This window comes from Bidens hawaiensis, unplaced genomic scaffold (genome assembly GCF_021521415.1).
Source record: "Bidens hawaiensis isolate Kalapana, Puna unplaced genomic scaffold, B.hawaiensis_p1.1 tig00060121_1, whole genome shotgun sequence".
Lineage (NCBI taxonomy): Eukaryota > Viridiplantae > Streptophyta > Magnoliopsida > Asterales > Asteraceae > Bidens > Bidens hawaiensis.
This window is the reverse complement of record NW_027500835.1, coordinates 50,198-70,220: the sequence shown is the minus strand read 5'-3', so window position 1 is coordinate 70,220 and position 20,023 is coordinate 50,198. Positions and strand designations below refer to the sequence as shown.

Here is a 20,023-nt window from a genome sequence, read left to right as displayed (position 1 = left end):
TACCTTGAACTGGGGAAAAAAAGTAACCAAATTTCATATATGTTCCATTAAGTTCAATGTTCACGTAATATTAACATTCATAAAGAAAAATTCACAACAATGGAATGCTAAAAATTGAGTGGTTTTAATAGTTAGAAAAAACAAACAGTGAAGAAACTTGGTTACTATTATGTGATATATTCCCTAAACATAACTAGACGCATGTAACTAACACCTATGGTAACCATTGGCAGTTAGTTAACATTACTGCACTAGTTAAGAGAAACATCAATTAAGTTTAGCATAATAAGCATCATCAGCGTTCAATTTAGCATGGCCTATAAAACAAATCTATAAGCATGTCACATGGCAGCACCATCGACGCTACATTATGCAAAAGGTATGTATACATCTAGGCATATGCTTGCATATAAATACATATAGATGTGTGTATGTATCATTTACGTATATGCACATGGCATGAGTAGAAATGTATATGCACATATGAAAACAAGAGTGTGTGTGTGTGTAAATACTTATACATGTATCCAGTAAAAGTTGGAATTTCATGTATGTATACACAGAAAACGAATCACTAAATGGATGAAGATGCATATGTACCTTAACTATCAAAATCATTAAAAAGCCACTCTTCAATGTTATTGAGTGTGTGTACCGATGTAACTAATAACTAATATATAAAGAACCGTTGATATTCAATTAACGAATCATAGATAAGAAATTTACAATTGAATGTGTGTACCGATGTAAACTAATAACTAATATATAAAGAACCGTTGATATTCAATTAACATCACAGATAAGCAATTTACCATAAATGTTAGCATAAACTAACCACCAACATCAGTTCAACATAAGCATATAATGAACGCTGGTGGTAACCATTGACAGTCAATTAACATGAACCATCGATTATGCATAACATAAACAACATATTAAGCATCAACATTCACTTTGCATCGGCCTATAAAAACAAAATCATTAAGGATGCCACATGGCAGTACCCTCGACCCTACAACATGCAAAATACATCATGCCTCAAAACCAAGCTCCAACAATTAAGGACAAAAAAGTCTTGAGCGTGCAATCCTCATTCTCCGAAAAAAAACATATAAATGACAAAAGCAACCATTTAATAACACTTTAACGACGCGACACAACATAATTTATTTCCAAAATTATTAAAAATTAAGTTATTAAGATAAAGGAATTCTCAGACCTGAAAATGAGGGCTATTAAGACACCGAGCTATTTGTCTAAAAAGAGGAACCATACAGCGTTGAAACTCAGCAGCCTGTGTCGCCTCCAATATTTCTTCAAGCTCTCCAAGAAGAAGTGTCTCCTTTTGGCAGTTAGTAACCGGCCAATATTTAAGCATACCCTTTATAACCGTATCCGCCAATTTGTTATCTTTTTCTACAAACTGAATAATACAGTAAGAAAGTTGCTGATGATACATCCCAATCGATTTAGGTTTATGCAGCGGCACAAGCGTCCGCATAAGAAACAACTTGTGTTCCTCCTTCAACGGTAACGCAAAACCATTAATAATACTTCCAAGTATTTCCAGAAACTCACCAATACCATTATGCCTTTGTGTCTCATATATAAACCTATAAAAGATATTATTAATTGCTTTCCTAATAAACGGGCGGTGCACCATAAACTTCCCATAAATCCGGTGCAAAATAGTTTTCAAATACTCCCTTTCCCGCGGATCCTCAGAATCAAACATTTCTAGTAACTTTAACACAAACGAGTGATTAATAAACCGTTTCGCAATTTTCGCGTCCGTGTCCGACGACACCACATACCTTAACAAAAGCTCGTAAACAAGCTGCAAATGCGACCACGATGGATCAAGATACGTCTCCTCCTCATCTCCCTCAACGTTTTCCGACCCGGTATGCTCATGAGAGCTCGGCGGCAAACACCTAAACACGTTAACCGAAACCATCTTAACCATTTCCTCCTGATTACTTTCACTAATCTTCCCGAGCCCGACTGCACGAAATCCACAAGCTCAACAAGATTCAACCTTTTAATCTCCTTCTCCTTAACCGACTTCAACGTATCCGTAGAATCAAACTGGTGACAACAAACCCGGCACTTTTTCGAAAACAAAGTCTGTCTTTCGCTCACCGGAACATCTCGAAACATGGGTAACGCTTCAATCCCCAAATTATCAAAAGGGTTTGAAGCATTACTCGAAAGATTTCCGGGTTTCGATTGGTTTACAATAACATCATCATTGCCGGAAGCATTGCCGGAAGCATTGCCGGAAGCATTGCCGGAAACATTACCGGAAACATCAGTATCTGGTTTCGAGGGTTTCTTTTGTGCGCGTTTGATTAATTTGTTCAACATATTGCAATTGGGTGATAATTGTATGATATAGTAATCAGATCAGTGAAACTAGTAGGCTTAATTGGGTGAAACTAATGGTTAATTTTGAGATTGGGTGAAAATGAAATAAAACCCTAGATGGGTATTATAAATAATTGATGATTAGATATTAAGAGAAAGTGAAATGGGTACTTGTTTAAAAGTGGGTTTGGGATGTAGCGGCGGAGCGACGGTGGTGTGATGGTGGTCGGCTGGCGACCGGCGGAGGTGATTGGTGGCGATCCATTTTGAAGATGAGAGAGAAAGAGAGTGAGTGAGTGCGGGAGAAAAAGATGAAATTTATTGATATATGTTTTTGAAAAGAATAAAATAATTTCAGTTATTATTATTTTTAACTCCAATGACCAGAGCGTTCGGAATCACTCTCGACTGAAGAACATAATGTGAAGACCAGTGTTTGAAGTTAAGTAAATAATTTTTAACTGCAATGACCCGGTCATTTGGGATCACTCTTTCGATTGAAGAACGGAATGTGGTGACCAGCGTTTGAAGTTAAGTTATAATCGGTGGTTGTATTTATAGAAGGTGAAAAATAATATCATCAAAGTTAGTTGTAGATGTAATGACTATAAACTAAAGGCGTTTTCTTAGTTAAATGTAACAGTTGGTTTAATGGGAAGTTGGCAATTAAACCGGAGTTTGTTTTGCATTGGGGTAGGTTGGGTGGGTTTCAAACAAACTTAATATATTTGTTTGGAGAGCTGAAAAGGGACAAATCTCGAACTACGATGCTCTTATCTAAATAAATGTGTTTTTGAATTTGGACTTTTGCTATACCTCTTTGTAATGGAACACGGAAATTTGCTTAACATATTTTGGTTTCGTGTGGTATGGCAACTTGAGTGTTGTTTTTAGTTAGTAAGTCTAAGTGGTGTATGATCTCTTTTATTTTACATTTTATGTTCGGAGTATCTTACCTTGTGATCACTCTTTGCGGCTCGTGTGAAAAATGAGGTTGTTCATGCAGTTGCTCTTTCTGCATGTTTATATATTGTGAAGGCCCGCAACGAGGTGTTGTTCGACAACAAAAAGCCTTCTCTTGCTAGTATTATCGAGGAGACATGAGTTTCTTAAGGATCAAGCATAGAATTAAGTTGAACTATCACAACATGAGTAGGTGGTGTAATTTTAATCTGTAATTGTTTTTGCTTTATGAAATTGGGTTTTTTTTTTCGGATTTTTGGTTGAGCTTAGCGACTTGCTATGCTTCTATCTGTGAAATTTGTCTTTTAAAAATTGTAAGAGTAGATTTAAAAATATATTTAACATCTTTTTTCTATTAATGTGTAGCTTTGTAGATTCGAATTATAAATACGAACTCAAATGCACTTGATCCTTAATCGTTTCATAGTTGTCGAAGCACGAAACGAATCTGACCTGATCCATGACGATGTTTCCACGGATTTTCGAGATGAACGAACCACGTCTTGATCTTCTTCTTCTTCTGCGGCTGCGCCGGCGACCTGCAATGTCGAGACCTGCAATGGCTTCGGGGGTGTGGAGGCGACTGCTAAGATATCCTGAGGATTTCTTGTTCACAGACACAAAAAGTGGTGGTGGCTCTTACTGAGCATGACCCATGATAAGGAGGTGGAGACCTCCTTATATAGAGTCTCATGGCCACCATCATGGTACCCTAATGGGCCTAGCCCAGTTAGGGTTACCTCCACAAAACCCCCTCGGCCCAATAACATCGTATTAGTCCATGTAATGAAATAAGCCAAACATAATAGATTTAGGGTCGTAGAACCGGGTTTTAGTACCATACCCCTACAAGCCCCCCCAAGTCCAGTGTTGCTCCTGGGCGCGCAAGCGTCTAGGTGGAGCGCTGGACTTTATAAGGTGTGAGGCGGTTTTTTCCCTTTTCTTTGGCCTTGTCTTTATTGTCTGAGTTTTGAGAGGCTTTCTTCATGATGGTGACATGTTGTAATAAAAGCCTGCGCGCGAGGCGACTTACAAGCTATAATAATAATGAAGCTCGCACGTGAGGCGACTTACGAGCTATAATAATAGTGGAGCTGGCGCGAGAAGCGACTTACGAGTTATAATAATAATGGAGCTGGCGCGAGAAGCGACTTACGAGCTAAAATAAATGCCTGCGCGCGAGAGGCATCTTACGAGCTTAGAATAATAAAAGCCTGCGCGCGAGAGGCGTCTTATAAGCTATAAGAATAATAATTGAGCTGGCGCGTGAGGCGACTTACGAGCTGTGAAAGTAATAAAGCTTGCGCGCGAGAGGCGTCTTACGAGCTGTGAGAATAATAATGCCTGCGCGTGAGGCGACTTACGGGCAGTAAGAGTAACAACAGCTTGCGCGCGAGGCGTTTTATGAGCTGTGTGAATAATAATGCCTGCGCGCGAGAGGCGTCTTACGAGCTGTAATAAAAGAGCCTGCGCGAGTGGCGACTTACGAGCTAAGAATAATAAAGCCTGCGCGCGAGAGGCGTCTTACGAGCTAAGAATAATAAAAGCCTGCGCGCGAGAGGCGTCTTACGAGCTGTAGCATAATAAAGCCTGCACGCGAGAGGCGTCTTACGAGCTGTAGCATAATAAAGCCTCCGCATGAGGCGTCTTACGAGCTAAGAATAATAAAAGCCTGCGCGCGAGAGGCGTCTTACGAGCTGTAATAATAGAGCCTGCGCGAGTGGCGACTTACGAGCTAAGAATAATAAAGCCTGCGCGCGAGAGGCGTCTTACGAGCTGTAGCATAATAAAGCCTGCGCATGAGGCGTCTTACGAGCTAAGAATAATAAAAGCCTGCGCGCGAGAGGCGTCTTACGAGCTTTGAGAATAATAATGCCTACGCGCGAGGCGTCTTATGAGCTGTGAATAATAAAGGCCTGCGCGTGAGGCGACTTACGGGCTGTAAGAATAATAACAGCTTACGCGCGAGGCGTCTTATGAGCTGTGTGAATAATAAAGCCAGCGCGTGAGGCGACTTACGGGCTGTAAGAATAATAACAGCTTGCGCGCGAGGCGTCTTATGAGCTGTGAATAATAAAGCCAGCGCGTGAGGCGACTTACGGGCCGTAAGAATAATAACAGCTTGCGCGCGAGGCGTCTTATGAGCTGTGTGAATAATAAAGCCAGCGCGTGAGGCGACTTACGGGCTGTAAGAATAATAACAGCTTGCGCGCGAGGCGTCTTATGAGCTGTGAATAATAAAGCCAGCGCGTGAGGCGACTTAGGGGCCGTAAGAATAATAACAGCTTGCGCGCGAGGCGTCTTATGAGCTGTGTGAATAATAAAGCCAGCGCGTGAGGCGACTTACGGGCTACTTTATGTCACGCGCCACGTGCAGATGTTGCATGCACGTGCGCGTAGACTTTGGTTTTGTGTTATGCGCCACGCGCAGATGTTGCGTGCGCGTGCGTGTAGACTGTGACATGTGCGAGCATGTGATGCGTAAGCATGTGTAATATGCGTGAGCATATGTGATGCGTGAACATATGGTATGAGGATTCCCAACCCTAAGTTTGGCGTGTAGCCATATGGGATCTTAGGAGGATTCCCAACCTTGCAGTTTGACGCGTAGCCATATGGGATATTAGGTGGATTCCCAACCTTGAAGTTTGGCGCGTAGCCATATGGGATATTAGGTGGATTCCCAACCTTGAAGTTTGGCGCGTAGCCATATGGGATATTAGGAGGATTCCCAACCTTGAAGTTTGGCGCGTAGCCATATGGGATATTAGGAGGATTCCCAACCTTGAAGTTTGGCGCGTAGCCATATGGGATATTAGGAGGATTCCCAACCTTGAAGTTTTGGCGCGTAGCCATATGGGATATTAGGAGGATTCCCAACCTTGAAGTTTGGCGCGTTAGCCATATGGGATATTAGGAGGATTCCCAACCTTGAAGTTTGGCGCGTAGCCATATGGGATATTAGGAGGATTCCCAACCTTGAAGTTTGGCGCGTAGCCATATGGGATATTAGGAGGATTCCCAACCTTGAAGTTTGGCGCGTAGCCATATGGGATATTAGGAGGATTCCCAACCTTGGAGTTTTGGCGCGTAGCCTGATGCGCGCATACAAGGCGATAGAGTGGTGACTCGCAAGTGCGTGTGCATGGCGGAGGTCTCTTGCGCAAAACCCAGATGGTGGTTTCCGCGGCGGCACATGCACGGCTGCGGAGTGAGAGCCCCCGGGCGTGCGTACATGGCGGCGGAAGTCTAGTAACTTCTGGATCTGCAATTTAAGAGTCAGATCTGCAACTTTAGACCTAAAATCCAGGTCTGTAATCTAGACCTAGATCTGTAAATCAGATCTGGACAGATCTGAAGATTCGGAGCAGATTTAAAACCATCACAGATTCGGAGATCCTGAATCACAGATTCACAGATTCGGAGATCTGATCATTCGAATCACGGATTTTCCTTCTTGCCCAGATCTGGAAGCCTCTTTTTAGATCTATGGATCTTTTTGAGCTTTAAATAGAACAAGCTTTGAAGCCTTTTTCTGTAAACTTCCAGATCTGCGTTTTTCTTGGGAGAGATCTGACAGCCGAGATGAAGATCGAAGGGCAGTTCGTTGCCGTCCCACGGATGGCGCCAATGTCGAAGCACGAAACGAATCTGACCTGATCCATGACGATGTTTCCACGGATTTTCGAGATGAACGAACCACGTCTTGATCTTCTTCTTCTTCTGCGGCTGCGCCGGCGACCTGCAATGTCGAGACCTGCAATGGCTTCGGGGGTGTGGAGGCGACTGCTAAGATATCCTGAGGATTTCTTGTTCACAGACACAAAAAGTGGTGGTGGCTCTTACTGAGCATGACCCATGATAAGGAGGTGGAGACCTCCTTATATAGAGTCTCATGGCCACCATCATGGTACCCTAATGGGCCTAGCCCAGTTAGGGTTACCTCCACAAAACCCCCTTGGCCCAATAACATCGTATTAGTCCATGTAATGAAATAAGCCAAACATAATAGATTTAGGGTCGTAGAACCGGGTTTTAGTACCATACCCCTACAATAGTCACTTATTTGCTTAGATTATCAAGTTCATACCAATAGTTAGTTTTTGATGTTTCGAAAGTGTAAATTTTGGTTATTAGTTGTTCATGTTTTATTTTTCAAGTAATTTATCAAGGAAACTAAGTTAAAATATTAAATTTGTCATTATCAACTTTTTCTCTTTTTCTTAAACAACTTACTTTGATCTTTAAATTTATTAAAAGTACTATAAATTCTTAACTCTTAAGGTGTCAGGAATATGAAGAAAGGTATCTAAAAAAGTTATTCTTATTATAGATTTTAAATTTTAAATGTTACAACGTCAGTCCGGTTTTGTTCAGAATTATAATGTGGTTTAATTACTATTAAAAGTCATATAAGTTTTTCTTAAATTAAATAAAAATAAAGAATAATTTATTAACTTTTGTTTAGTGACAAAGGGTTATAATTAACAAAAGACTAATAAAGGTGAAAAGCAAATGCTCTCCATTATCATATATCCATATCTACTTACAACAATAAAGGATAAAATCAAAATTTATGATCATGAATTCCGTATTTGTTGAATAACACTTAAGATGGAGATAAGACATGTTCAAGAAAAAGTTCAACAATAACTTGACACTATGTTTAAATAATTATTATTTAAAAATATAAGAAAAGGTTATTTTAGTGGTAAAAGGAAGATTGAAAAGATTTCTAGCATAATTATTATTACGTTTATTATTATTTTTTGCCATTGTTTTTCTAATTAGGTTCAATCTTCAAGTATTGAAGGTTGAAAGTTCAATTCAAGGGTTTGACTTTACCTCAAGCTGTTTAAGAGTTCGAGTCAGGGTCTGAAATCGGTTCATTGTAATCAAGACTCGAGTCAAGTGCTAATCATGGTTTGTTCAAACAACAAATATGTTCGGTCACTCAAGTTTAAAATGTATATATGCTTGTTAAAGTGGGAATTACTTAATTAGGGGGTTCATTATTCGGATTTGAGACCAATTAAATCAGAAAGATGAAAACGAACCGAATAAACTGAATAACGCAAGACTCAACTCGATGAACCCCCTTGATGGAATATCAGAAGATACATGTATTGTAAAACTCATAACACATCAAGAATCTCCAACCATGAACTTCCATTTCAATTTCATCCTCTATATGACTATATATTGTTGTAATGTACTTTGACCCCATTCACAATGACCCTTCACACTATACAATTGGTCCCGGGCCCGGGCCGGGTAAGGTCCAACCAACTCTCTTGTATCTTTGTATCAACTTGTAGTCAATCAAACCCAAACACTCCATTTCTCCAAATCAACATCATGATATATCCCATCCCATTAACATTTTCATAACAGCTTCTTCACATTTACCATTTGGCCCCTGCAGTTTGCCCCCTTCATCAATTAACACCCTGTAAACTTCCCATTCTCTCCCTCCAATCAAATGCCTGCTAATTTCAGCCTGCAAGAATATATACAAATAACACTCTTTAAAAAAATATATATATCCGAAATATTCACATAGTTGATATCACTATCCGAATTCTTATCCGAAATTTCAGATTTACATAACCGGATATCCAAACAGATATCCATATTCATGAGAAAAAATTATTTAATATTTAATAGTTTTTATAAAAAATATTTAAAAACTTTAAACAAACTTATTTCACATATACGAAAATTATCCAAAATATCCTAAAATTATCCTAAATGAAAAAAATATTTCGGATAATTTGGATGTCTGAAATTTTCTAAATGACTATCCAAATCCGAATCTTAAAATTTTGATATCCGAACTTTCAAATATTTCGGGTTCAGTTTCGAATTCAGATTCTTTTACACGCCCCTGAATGTATTGTGATTTGTGAAGAATGAAATAAATACCGAAAAAATGGCCATATTAAGCATCTTGAGAGCAAGTGTAATGTCATAAAATACAAGAGGCCGTCCCCTCCCACATAGTTCAACAGGATTTGCAACCAGCAGCTCGGTGTCTGGCCCGCGGTTCACCAATGCTACTGTAAGAGGGCGCGACACTTCCATTTTAATGCGCGATATTAGTGAACTTTGTTTGCTCGGGTCGATGATCTTCTTTCCATCCGCTTGCACGATAAACAAATCAAACTCGCAGCATTTTCTATCTTTTCTTGTAAATCGCCCGTATGATATCTGTTACATATAAATAATATATGATAAGAATTCTATATTTGAAAGATATTACTGTTTTAGCTAGGGGTGTTAATCGTGTCGGGTTGACGGCTGAACTGTTTGACTGAACATGACCCATATATTTATATGTGTTAAAAGTCATCAATAGTTCTAAACGTGTTAAACGGGTTCCTGTTTACTTAAATGAGCTAAACGGGCCGACCTATTTATCAAAGAGGTCAGACATAGCAACTTAAAACCTGATTATTTTCATATTGTGTCAGAAACACCACCCCTAAATTTTTTAAAATCATGAGTACCTGAATATTGTAATCTTTTAAAGTTCTCATAATATCATACAACAGCCCTTTGTGATCCTGACAAACGATCTGGACAAGCGTATGAGCAGGACTGAGAGAATTATCCACTGTGACCGACACAGACTGGCCCGGCCCGTGTTTGGTTCCATGACTTTCATCAAACGACTCGAGATTAAACGTTCGTTCTGTCATTGCAGGAGGAATAAAAGACGGTGGGCCGTTAGAACATGCTGTGAAATCAGGACCAACCATTTCTATATCACAACTTATCATAGCATCCATTAAAACTGCCTTCAGATGATCATGTGTGTCCTGCTTTCGCTTCATCGTGTGTAAAAGCTCCCTGTAAAAATTATGATTTTAAATACTGTAACATTTGTTATATGAATGTATGATTTTGCACGTTTAAATATTCGTTTTGGAACCGATAATCAGATTATCTAGGGGTCAAAATGGTAATCAACCTGGTATCGGTAACAAAAAACAAATCCATCACCATCCCATCAGGAGTTGTTGATACTTTCACTCTTTGAATCACAAGTTCAAGCTCACAAAGAAGATGAGTCACATCTGCCAAATAAAAACATGTTTAATTAATATAAATTTAAAAGATTTCAGAATTTGAAATGATGAATTTTGATATCTTTTGTAACATCCAAACCCATGTACCAACCAATATTATTCACTTTGTCCACAAAGAGCTCGCATATTTGTTGTTAAAAGACCCAAGATGTGACTCATCCTGGGAGGTCACAAACGAACCAATAATTTGGCACGAACAGGACGTACCCAAAAATTGTGTCATGTATTTGAACTCGAATATGAAACGAATATCATGCCATTTAACCCGATTTTTTTTTTTTTGCCATATTAATACTATAAAATTATAAATTCACAACAAAAAAATTGCATAATGTACCCGCGGCTATGACTAGTTTAAGTCATGACATAAAAACACATTTTAAAAGAAATATAAACAGGTCAATCTGCGAGTTAACCTGAACCCAACCTATTTGAACTAAACCCAAATCCACGAATCCCGTATTAACATCTTACATATTCTTACCGTGTAATAGGCCTTGTCGATCATGGCAACAAACTTGAGTAGAAACACATCTGCAGGCTTAGGTGGCTGCGGTTCGGGCCGGTAAAACATGAGTGTATTAGCAGAATAAACAGAAGGACAAGCTTCCAACAGTCTTTTCTTCAATAACCTCCATATCATACCCGGTTTCCCGGTCACCCAAAACACTATGTAACACCATTTTCCATCTGTAGACACATCTGCAAATCCAATCAAGCAGTAAAATTCTATTAACTGTTTTATCCATATCCAAACAGTAAAGGTGTCGTGTTTGCGGGTTGATGGGTCCAACACTCCAACCTGGCACGAACCCAAACAAGACCGGGACCCGAAATCGTGTAATGAACCCGAACACAACCCACAAAAGTTTTTATTTACGGTTAATTTCTTTCACATATTAATTCTTTAAATTTACGTTTTTTACAACCAAAAAATAAAAAATAAAAATTTATACAACATAATTTCATTTTAATTCTAAAATCTATGTCAATTTTCTTATTACTTTTAAATTCTATCTTAAGAAACCAAATAAATTTAATTTGTTACATAAAACACACTTTAAAAAATAAAAATAAATAGGTTAAACAGCTCAACCCGCAAACCCGTAACTTAACCCAGAGCCCAACCCCTTTAGCTAAACAGGTTCATGGGTTTAATTTATTATGTAAAAATAATTTAAAATAATAAATAAAAATACATGGGTTAACCCACAAACCCGCCAGATGACCGACTGAGCCGGCCCGTTTAGCTAAACAGGCTCCACTAAAAAGTTTGGGTTCGACCTCAAACTGACCTGAACCCGTTTTTACCAAACCCAAACCCAAACCCACAAATTTCGTGTTAGGTTCATGCCATGCTAGAAAAACACAACAAAACATAACTAATTCCACTAAAAAGTTTGCAAAACAAACCACCACGAACGATGCTCAAACCGAAAAACAGGATGGTTCGAAATAAATCGCAACCAAGGCCCGTTTTATCAGGACAGTTGATAGTAACAACAGTTGGCTCATCTTGATTATCCAACTGCTTGATGATCACAACGTCGTCTATTAGCATTTTGGACGTAAACGTAAAGTTGCTATGAATTCAATTATGGTTTGTGAATTTAACACAGAATCTGGAGTAGATAGTGAGTGGAATCTTGAATGATATGAACTTGTAGCAACCAATCTTTATATGTGTTGAGGATAATGGTGATGGTGTGTTACGTCATTGTGATATAAGTATGCAACTACTTTTGTTTACATGTAACAAACTTATAATTTTTTTTTTGTTACAACGATTATTAAAATGGTTTTATTATATGATTCTTGGGATAACCTTTTGCCAGCCCCGGCCTTGTAAACAAATTGAACGTTCAGTGAGCAGTTTTTAAACTGTTCAGAGGAAGGTTCGTTTATGTGCGTTTATTTAATAAAATAACAAACACTAGTGAAAAAAATTGTTTAGTTTAATGAAAGAACATGAAGAAATATCCTGTTAATTCAATTATGTTCGCAAACATTCGTTTACGTTCATTCATTTAGTTTTTGGTCGTTTACGTTATTTAGGTTCACTAGTTTACTTTTGTTTAAATTCGTTGGTTTACTTTTGTTAATATATGTGTTCAATCTTTTTAGGTTGATCACAAATTACTCCAGTTTACATAATTTGTTAGGCCCAACAAATTGTTCTTCTGCTTCTAGCTCATTAATGTATGTTCATCTATGTACAATTATATTCGTTCGTTTACGTCTATGAACCATTCGTTTATATTCTTAACGAACAAAAATAAGAGCATACAAGCATGCTCACTTTCTCAATGAATGAACACACACAAGAAAACCATGTTTGTTTAATTGTTCGTGTTCAATTGCTTGTTCGGTTAAAATTAAACGAATGAACATCAACATGCTCTGTTCGTGTTCGTTTGATTCATTTACAAGCCTAACTAGCCCTCTATTCGTAATGTGCATTTTCTTTCACTAGTAACGAAGCTTGGACGAAAACATTGGGTGGCCGGACGAAAATGCATAAATTTAAACTACTGACAAAAAAGGGGGTAGTCGGAGCCACCCCAGACCACAATACAAGCTTCGCCCTTTTTCCTTCCAGTGGCGGATCCAGAAATTTTTTTCAGGTGGTGCACTAGTTTTAAATGCTTCAATTTCATGAAATCGGATATAAAAATTTCGGGTCGATTCATTACATAATAATACTTTACCACTGGTTTAATTTGCTAATTATAATCTAAAATTTAACAAATAACTTAACAATTAACAAATATCAAGAAGAATTAGCAAATGAATCTAAACACACCGTCACGGTCAGAGGATTCGAGGAAGAGTAGCAACTAGCAAGGCTGGAGAAAAGTGACCGGAGAAAGGCACGAGCCCGCGGCGGACGACAATGGTCTGTGGTTGGCCGAACTACCGGAGGAATCGTGGTGGAGAGGGGAGAAAAGCAGAGAGCGACGCTTGTATGGCCTAATTGTATCTTTGTTTAAAAGTTTTGATTTATGAATCACTAAAAGACTACATAAAAAAGATAGTGTAAAACGGATTCAAATACGTGACCTTCAGTTATCCAACTCAGAGAGTTATCCACCAAACCAGCAGCTTATATTCTAATCAACTTGGTTCTCTTCTAATTTATAAGGTGGTCCCTCTATTATTTTCTAAACACCAATACACTATTACTTCATTTTAAAGGTGGATCCGCCCCCGTTTCCTTCACATTATCATCACTCTTTTTAGCCAAAAACATGTGTAATTGTTGATGTCTTTTCAATTATTACCACTTTGAGCCACATGTGACATTATTGTATAAACAATACCCATGCCCCTTCACGCCCCTATAATCCCGAAGGGGTGGTGTATGGGTTTTATCCACCTCTATAATGCCTTATTATGGATGGCCTTAGACATGTTACACTCGTTTTACCACTAGTTGGCTACATGTTATTAATATGACAAACCGAACCATCTTTAGGTTAACCTGTTTAATCGAAATAGATTGGTTACGGTTTTTAGTTTTTAATTAATATCTACAGTACGCATACGGTTATAGTTTTGTTTTAAACATTAACCGCAACGAAGTAACGTATACTTGCCTTAACGAAAGTGTGTGTATATATAATATAAATAACAAGTTACACCACATTTACTTCTAAAATAAGTAAGCAATTAACTATTTGAATAAAAAAAAATCCCAGATACCTCACAAAACAAAACAAAAAAAAAGTTTCATAACGAAAGTATATATTAATAATTTATGTTGTGACACTAGTTTATGTTCTTGCAAGTACTTTGTCCTATATTTTGTTAACGAAAATTTCTATGTGTGGATTAAAAAATCATTAAAGATTCATCCTCTCTTCAACTTGTGTTATTAAATATTTACCATATATGCATGTACAAAGTAGATAAGAATGAAAACATATCTAATTGTGAAATCCCTAGTTTTAAAATCATGATATTCAGAAATGGTTCTATCAATAATTTTTGGGTCCATAGACTATTAAAAACTGTGAACTCAGCGTATTAATTTATATGTTATTAGGGTCGGAGGAGCACTACCCCTTGAACCCAAACGAACCCACACCGCTAAAAACGTTACTATGTGTTGATGATGAAACTCACTATCGGTTGCGTGTGACCATTTTAGGGTTGCTGTGAAAGAACCAAGAAAAATGAGATATGGGTGGTTTTTTATTTTATTTTTAAGATTATACGAATTTAACAGAAATTTCTAACGTCATCCATAGGAACAAAAAGCATGCAACTGGAGTGAACAGTAAGAACTATAGCCTTAATTTCTCATGCTTGAAAACAAAAGTTCATATTTTGAAATATGATAGGAATAACGTGCCTAATATTCACTTTGGTTTTTTGTTATTTTTATCTACTCTTAAAATTAGTCCCCTATCTCTTTATCACGTTTTAGGACTGAAAAACACAAAAACGGTAAACGTTAAATGATAATATTATATTATATACATGTGTTTGCATGTATGGTTTCAAATTTAAAGCAAAAAATCTAAAAAAGCAAGGTCAATGCAGAGAGGCATGGCTGATATATCACCAATAATGTTGATTTTTTAATGTTTCAATGAGTGTGAGTTGTTTATAGATGTCGGGAAGTTTTGCTTATCTTCAGAATATTCAATCTTTAAAACGTTTATTTTTAAAATAATACATAATGGTGGGAATAAACAGAATAAAAAGAGTGAATAACTTGAGAGAATATAATTATATAAACATACTAATTTGTCACTGTTTGTTTATATTTACATAATTAATTGACATAATATCCAAAGTATGTGTTTTATGTTTATCGAGAAATCATAGATTCAGGAAATTATTGTTGAATACTAAAAAAATGGGTAAAAATAGATCTACTTCCTTAAATATACAGCCTCCAAATGTACGTGTAGTTTCAGAGGAATAAGAAATAATGTCAAGTAACAATTATTATATAATTGTTTATATTTAAATTGTTATAAAAGTACAATGACTTGTATTGACTATGTATAACAATTATATTGTTAAATTTGTATCTTGGTTATTTATTAAATATTTAATTTTAATTAATTACCTGTGTAGTTTATGGGTTTGAAGTTAGTATATGAATACAACGATATGAATAAATAATTTGAGAGAATATAAACATATTAATTTGTCACTGTTTGTTTATACGTACATAATCATGAATTGACATATATAGTATCCAAATATATTATATTTAAAATAATATAATATATAAAATAACAATAATACAAGGCGTGATAGCAATTTTATTTCTTTTTCCTTGAAGCACCATCTGTGTTCTTTCTTTTGTTTTGTACCATACCTTTAACAAAGTGCACGACAATTTAAAGTCGTGTCTTTGTTTTTATGTGCTTATTTAATCACATCTCTAAGTGCTTTTAGTCCATTTGAAGATTCTAAAGTGTAGTTGAGTTCCGTGGAAAATCAAAACAATATAACACATTGATTGTATATTACAAAAATGAGTTTGTATGCAATATACTTTTATATTTTTAGTACTTAACTTGCATTATATTATCATTTTTGGGATTTACTTTGTTTGTTAAGTCTTGTTACCTGTTGTGTTACATGTGCATGCATTAACTTGTATTCGGTTGGTAAGGGTTAACTTAGTTACAATACCGACATCTATCAACACAGAAAACAACAATAATACTCATATAAGTTATACAACTTATAATCAAAAGGCACATGAAGATAGCTGGTGTCGGTTAGCCTCATTAAGATATTAGCACTAAACCCAAAATTTAAATTAGTGAATGTCCAGAATATTCGTATAGCTGATAATACAAAGAAATAACATGATTAAAACAATGTTAATTCGGCCGGTAAAGCTCGGACATAGAAGCGGTGAGTCGACGCAAATTGGGTTGGTTTCGGTAACGTTCTTTACGGTACCGGAACTAAATAAAAAAACGTACATATTTAAAGCAAAAAATAAACTTGAATGACGTGGCACGTGTTGATGACGCCACGTGGTCCAATAAGGACTTTCCGGCACCAAGCACCAATATTTATTTATATATATAATAACAGCTAAAGGCAAGTAAGATTTTTTCTATCCTATCCTGTACAAAGAAATAATTTTCTTAGACGAAATTTTCCAAGCCGTCGTCTTCTTTAGTAAAGGCATGTGCATTGGTTATCTTATCAGCGAGTCTCCTTCTAAAAAAGAACATTTTTCCGCAAATCCAAACCATTGGCTTAAGTTCATCGGATAAATTAGATGGTGATGTCGTATATAACATCGTAAAGCAAATTGTTCATAATTTGCTAGAAACACCATGTAACATAATTTACATTCAACAGATTAAAAGATATGTTTGAAAAGTCATAATGTACACAATGGCAGTTTTTGTGTGGTTGATTATGATTTAGTGTAATAATTTGTCCTTAAAATTAAAACATAGTACTTTAAATATGTTATTTATCTTATCATAAAGTTATGTGCAAAATGTGTAATGACAACAACCTTTTATTGTGGCAAAATGTTGAGGTATTATTCGTGACGGTGGGTTAAGTTCACGACATCTCAAGACTCCTCTAAGCTCGCAAAGAGCTATGTGGTCAAATTTGAGTTGATCCTAATAAGTCCAAATGCACTTTACTTTTACCCAAATCAACCAATCTGATGAAGATGGTAGATATACTGTTGTCTGTTATGTAAGTTGATATGGTTCTGTCATGATATGTAGGTTGAGTTATGCATATCAATTGAAGTAGGAAAATTAGTTGGAAAAGGTGTCTTATTACTAATGTGAGTTTCTTTGAAGGCCATTAAGCAATTTTATTACACAATGAAATTTGTTTAACTGCAATAAAAATAGTTTTAACTTTTAACAATTTTTGTTTTAGCCTATTTTTTTAAGATTTTTGATACACGAGACGAGAGACGAAAAATACTTAGGTAACAGTTCATAGTAATAGAGAACTTTTTCAGCTTTGTTTCATTTTAGAAAACTACGAGACCAGGCTCTATTGGTCAGCTAGCAACAACTATGCAATTTAATTCTATTCCATAAGAGATTGACGCTGTCTCAGGCTAGTGAGAGGTGGCACAAACCGTTCTTGCTTGTTTAAACATATTGGCTATCGCGCTATAACTTTTAAGGAACCAACAAGATCTTTCGATGGTGCTCTACAGCTTCTATATATCATCCAAGTCAACATAAAAATATATTGATTGTGTAATTAAATTGACATTCTCATGAATGATTAGATGCACACTTTTTGTTGTCGTTGATATGAGATAACATAAGTTTTATACACCAATTTATGTACAAATTATTATTATTGCTGTTATAGTAAGTTAAATTTACCAAGATTTCCATCGCCATATAACCTTCTCAATAATTTCGTAATTAATTCTTATAATCTATCTATTCTAATAAAGTAAAATAAATAGAGACACTTGTCATGTTTTGGTTAATTCTTACAATTTTTTTCCCTCCAAAACTAATATACCATAATATATGTAATAAATCAATAATTATTCACTTTTCTTTTACACTATATTTATATAATATCTATATATTTTTATAAATATAAAGATTAACATATTAATTTACTATATATTTCAAAATACTTGATGAATTCCAAAAATCATCAACAAATCATGTTTCTCAAATGAAAATTGTTTTGAGTTTTTTGTGGAAGTTAAATTTGATTGTATGGATTAAAAGTTAGTAAATAGATTGTTTGGTATAAGTTAACTACATTTAGGTCAAATTTTGTTACGGATCAAAAATGAAAATTTTGAGTGTTTTTAAAAGTTTGAGAATGCAAAATAGATTTATCGTCAAATTTGTTATGGGTTCAAAGTGTTGACTTTAAAATGTCAAAAGTATGAAAGTTATAATTTTAAACATGATTCATGTTTCAAGTTTATTTTTAAGGGCATTTTTTGAAATAATCAAAAGGTTCGGGATTTGACAAATTGACTATTTTTCCCTCAACTATTAAAACTTAAGAAAAGATTACGAACACTTTTGACATGTCACCCCCATGCCTATCAATGCTTCTAACTTTTATCAAATTTCAAATATTTATATCAACATTAATTTTTTCTTCAATGGTGATCAGAATGTTGTATGGGAAGCATCAAAACTATACTCAAATGAAACAAAATATTCACAAAATTGAATGGGTTAACATGTTATTTTTTATGTTGTCATTATGATAAAGTTGAGAAACCCTTTGAAACTTATCAAAATCTTTTTTATGATGTAGCTCAGAAAAACATGGTTCTTGAAGAACATCCATTGTTACAATTTAATATCATACTTTCTTTTGATGGGTGGTAAATTAATAAATATATCAATAAAGATAACGCCTCTTTTGTATTTAGGCTGAGTGGTTAGAACTACTATCGTATGAGAAGTCTTATTTTCAAAATTGGTTCATAACCAAAATTCTTTCAATTATACATATATGACACCGAGAATGAATTTTTCAATAGAAAGAAGCATTCTCGTGTATGATTTTGCACGGACATTTTTTTATTAAGTTCATTTAAAAAAACCATTTTGTATTATAAATAAAATCAATTTATGTACACATTGTATAGATACAAGTATAGATGTAATACATTTTTTTTCATATACACCATGTAATTATTTGTTTTATTTATAATTTTATAATTTAAATTATCCCGTATGTAACACTAGCTCTAAAACTAGTAATAGGAATATTTAAGAAACACAAAAAGAATAGCCCGGCAAAGCCCAAGCCCAAGAAAAGCTCGGTCCTTAAACCTAGATAGCTACATTTTAAATAGAAATGGGGATAAAAAACGGGTTCCGAACCCGACCCGACGATTCCTACCTGGAAACGGACCCGATGCTACCCGACTCACAGGTACGAAGCAGGTTTCGGTTCCTTAGAAAAATTGTACTCGAAATCAGGGCTGGCCCCGAGAAAGCAAAAAAAAATTCGGGCCGAAGGCGAAAATTTTTTTGGGCCTTAAGTAAAAAAGTATTTTGTAGGGTTTAAACACCCAACCCCCCTTAGGGCCGACCCTGCTCGGAACCAGACCTGCTGGAACCGGTTCTACCTCCACCTGGTTAAAAGGTCGGGTGCGGCCGGCCAAACCAGATAAAAACCCGAACAAATACCCGACCATATCCAGAACCTGTTCATACCTGATCCGGTTCTTGAATTTTGTTAAACATACCCGGAACTGATTCCTACCTGGTTCCGGTTCCTAAAATACCCGTGCTGTGCACCTCTAATTTTGTATTTTACATCGTTGTTGTTTATTTTATTTTCTTTTAGTTAGTGAAATAAATACGAATACACGATTGGTAGATAGGATAGGATAGAATATGATGTGATGTGATACTGCCCGTTTGGACTTTGGACTGACGAGGCCCAGTATAATTTGGGCTTTGTGCACAACAAAATACAACAAATAAATTTGATAATGAAAGAAATAGGACAACCTAGTTGAAGGAATAATGCATAAAACTTCCCCAAATGGTATTAATCAACATAGTACAATATTGTTGACATAATATAAAGTCGGTAATCGTATTTAGCACACTAACTATGCACGATGGTTCGAAAGATAT

At 35.9% G+C, this 20,023-nt stretch overlaps 2 pseudogenes across 1 annotated transcript; both read right to left on the bottom strand.

Moving 5' to 3' along the window:
• Window positions 1-1,210: 1,210 nt before the first annotated feature.
• Window positions 1,211-2,389, bottom strand: LOC143602924 (serine/threonine protein phosphatase 2A 57 kDa regulatory subunit B' beta isoform pseudogene; annotated as a pseudogene).
• A 6,189-nt stretch (window positions 2,390-8,578) lies between these two features.
• Window positions 8,579-12,119, bottom strand: LOC143602923 (ACT domain-containing protein ACR10-like; annotated as a pseudogene). Its single transcript, XR_013147947.1, has 6 exons — window positions 11,835-12,119; window positions 10,906-11,123; window positions 10,304-10,409; window positions 9,840-10,182; window positions 9,256-9,540; window positions 8,579-8,830 (listed from the first exon to the last, which is right to left on the bottom strand). The product of XR_013147947.1 is annotated as an ACT domain-containing protein ACR10-like (transcript).
• Between the last annotated feature and the right edge of the window lie 7,904 nt (window positions 12,120-20,023).